We start from the raw sequence: 3,930 nt of genomic DNA, 5'->3' as shown, positions 1-3,930 counted from the left end.
GGGGCGGCCGGGCAGAGGCGCTCCTCACTTCTTCCCAGACAGGGTGGCCGGGCAGAGACACTCCTCACTTCCTAGACGGGGTGGCGGCCGGGCAGACTCGCTCCTCACATCCCAGATGATGGGCAGCCAGGCAGAGACGCTCCTCACTTCCTGGACGGGGTGGCGCCTGGGCAGAGGCGCTCCTCACCTCCCAGATGGGGCAGCCGGGCAGAGGACCTCCTCACAACCCAGGCGGGGCAACCAGGCAGAGACGCTCCCCACCTCCCAGACGGGGCAGCGGCTGGGCAGAGGCTGTAATCCCAGCACCCTGGGAGGCCAAGGCAGGCGGCTGGGAGGCGGAGGCTGCAGCGAGCCAAGACCACGCCACCGCACTCCAGCCCGGGCAACAGCGAGCACCGAGTGAGCGAGACTCCGTCTGCAGTCCCAGCACCTCAGGAGGCCGAGGCGGGCAGACCACTCGAGGTCAGGAGCTGGAGACCAGCGTGGCCGACATGGCGAAACCGCGCCTCCAGCCAAAGGAGAAAAACCAGGGAGGGGTGGTGGCGCGCGCCGGCAATCCCAGGCAGCCCGCAGGCCAGGGCAGGAGAATCACGGGAGCCGGATGCAGGGAGTCTGCAGCGAGTCGAGTATATTCCATCCTGGGCCACAGAGGGAAGAAAAGAAAGAAGAAAGCAAGAAGGAAGGAAAGAAGGAGGGAGGGAGGGAGGCAAGGCAGGCAGGCCTGTAACTTGTCTTAATAGGATCTTAATAGGATCTTTCACAGAGGAAAAATTTTGAATTTTGATGCAGTCCAATGTATCAATTCTTTTCTGTTATTAATTGTGCTTTTGATATCTATTTAAGCACTCTTTGACAAAAGCTATATCACATATATTTTCTCCTATGCATTTCCTAAAAGTTTTATAGTTTTACTTTTTAAGTTTAAGCCCATGACACATTTTGGGTTAATTTTTGTACAATGCTTGAGACTTAGGTTGAGGCTCATTTTATTTTGCCTTTGGATGTCCAATTGCTCCAGCACCATTTGCTCATAAGCTATCTTTACACCATTAAATTGCTTTTGCAACTTTGTCAAAAGCCCGTGGGACATATTTGCATGGGTTGACTTCTGGGTTCTTTAGTTGGTCCCATGATATACATGTTTATCCCTCTGCCAATACTACACAGTCTTGATTAATGTAGTTATATAAGTCTTGAAATTGGGCACTGATTCTTCCCATATTATTCTTCTTTTTCAAAATTATAGCTATTCTCATTCCTTTGCCTCTTCATATATCTTTTGGAATAGTCTTGTTTATATCTACAAAAACTTTTACTGAGATTATGATAGAAATTTTGTTAAACCTGTTTATCAGTTTTGGGGAGAATTGGCATCTTTCCTATTTGAGTCTTCCAATCCATCAACACCATATATTTCTCTGTTTATTTAAATTATCTCTTATTTCATCAGCATTGTGTAATTTCTGCCTTACAAGTCCTGTGTATGATTTGTTACATTTGTACTGTTTCTTTTTTTTTGATCAATTTTAATGGTATTGAATTTTTACTTTCCATTGAAAGGCCATGTTTCCATGTGTTTATTGCTGGTACATAGAAATACAATTGGTTTCTTTATATTTATTTTGTATCCATGACCTTGCTGAGCTCACTTATTAGTTCTAGGAGTTTTTTCTCTTCAGGTTCTTTGTGGTTTTATATGTAGATCATGTGTCATCTGCAAATAGGGGCCGGTTCATGAGTTTCTTCTCTGATCTGTGGCCCTTTGTTTCCTTTTCTTGCCTTTTTGCAATGGCTCGATAGAACTTCCAGCACTATGTTGAATAAGAATGTTAGAGTAGACATCTTTACTTTGTTCTCAACCTTAGGGAGAAAACATTCAGTCATTCACTTGTAATATTAAGTATAATGTTAGCCTCAGGGTGTTTGTAGATGTTCTTTATCAAGTAGAGGAAGTTTCTCTCTATTCTTAATTTTTTGAGAGTTTGTAAAAATCATGAATGAATACTGAATTTCGTTAACTGCTTTTTCTGCATTGTTCGGTACAATCATGTGATTTTTCTCAGGGCCATAGCTCGGGGTAGAGCATCTGACTTGACTACACAATCATGTGATTTTTCTTTTTTAGTCTGCATTATAGTGGATTGCAATGATTGCTTTTCAAATACTGAGACAGCATTGCATCTTTGAAATAAAACCCTATTGGTACTGAGTGTAATTCTTTTTACATATTGTAGGATTCTATTTGTTAATATTTTGCTAAAGATTTTTATACTATATTCATGAGGGACACCAGGCTTTGTTGCTTTTGTTGTACTGTGTTTTTCTAGTTCCGAACTGGGACATGTTCATTCCTCTTCTATTTTCTGAAATGATTCTGTATAGTTGGCGTCTATTCTTTTTTAAATGTTTGGTAGAATTCTCCAGTGACACCACCTGGATCTGCAGATTTCCTTTCTGGGAGATTGTTAATTATGAATTCAATTGTCTTAATAGTTTTAGGGTCAACACAATGATCTTTGAAATAATTATTTAGTATTGTAGTAGTTTGAGTTTTTCAAGGAATTGCTTCATATCATCTAATTTGTCAGATTTATGTGTATAGAATTGTTTATTGTATTCCCTTATTATCCTTTTTTTTGAACAGGTTAAATTCAGTTTTATTTGCTCTCTCTCATTTTACAATAACCTCCCTCATAAACATCTTCTACAAACAGAGCATATATCCTGGGTGTGTAATACAAAGTTGTAAGTTAATTCTTTTTTCCACACAAGTTGTAAAGTGTCGGTGTATCATATGAGAGTTCCCCTAATAGGGAACCAGATTTAAAACAAAACAATCATTTTAAATTTACCAAGTAGAGAATTTTTTCAGTAATCATTCATCTCTACATTCACATTCTATGTATTTTCTTGTGGTAAACAAACTGATTCAAATGATTTAAGTTATCCCACCGTTTAATAAGAAAAGCCTCTACAATAATTTGAAACCACGGTGTTCTCTTAATTTTACAAGTAGCTGCTGTTTTCAGAAGTTCTTCTAGTTCTTCCTTTGAGATAGCTTTTAATCTCATTGGGATCTAGACTCAAAGTGACATTCTTCCTCACAAATAAAATGTAATCAATTTCATGTTCACCCCAGATACCATCAGACTGAGCTTCATAGTGAATTCATGTTAAATAATTAATTTCTTCTGGAGGAACTGCTTCCATGGGGATTCCTAACTCAGCTTTCAGATGCTTCTGCACTGCTTGCCTTACTTCAAAATCATCACTTTCCTCAAGCTTGCCTGAATAACCTAATGGATGACAACAACAAGTATTGGTAAAGCAACCCGGAAAGGAAATCTTAGCATTTGAGCTTTCCCCTAGCAGGAGCTTATTTTCGGTGTTGAATAAGAAGACACTGAAAGTCCAATGCAATAATCCTCTTTCAGTGTTCTCATTCAGGTGACAACTCTTCTTGGTCTCAGCCCCAATTTTATTGTCATTTTCATCAATAAGGTTACACGTGTCTGCCAAGAGCTGAACCTGTTGCTCATAGAGATGGCTGGTATTTATTTCAAGCATTGTTACAAAGTGTCAGATTTGTCCTAGAACACTGAGCAGCCTCCAGCTTGAACACCAGGCAGCCCAGGTGTGTGCCTTTTTGGATTCTGTCCTCTGCATACATCGGCCTCTTACCCTTTGGATGTCTGCGAGGAGAGTGATATCTCCAGTTTCCTTCCCGATATTGATGTTTTGGGTTTTCTCCCTTAATCGTTTGTCAATTTTGCTAGAGGTTTGCCAAGTTTATTGATCTTTTCAAAGTACTAAATTTTAAAAAACCTGACATTCTTTCTTATTTTTCTTTTTTCAGTATCATTGATTCCTGCTCTTACTGTAATATATTTCCTTCCTTCTGCTTGCTTTAGTTAATTTTGTTCTTTTTCT

General features: G+C 40.1%; 1 pseudogene; it reads right to left on the bottom strand.

The window, feature by feature from the left end:
* Window positions 1–2,891: 2,891 nt before the first annotated feature.
* Window positions 2,892–3,603, bottom strand: LOC116464255 (isopentenyl-diphosphate Delta-isomerase 1-like; annotated as a pseudogene).
* Between the last annotated feature and the right edge of the window lie 327 nt (window positions 3,604–3,930).

This window comes from Hylobates moloch, unplaced genomic scaffold (assembly GCF_009828535.3).
Source record: "Hylobates moloch isolate HMO894 unplaced genomic scaffold, HMol_V3 SCAFFOLD_339, whole genome shotgun sequence".
Lineage (NCBI taxonomy): Eukaryota > Metazoa > Chordata > Mammalia > Primates > Hylobatidae > Hylobates > Hylobates moloch.
The sequence above is the reverse complement of the archived record's forward strand: the minus strand, read 5'-3'. Positions and strand labels throughout refer to the sequence as shown.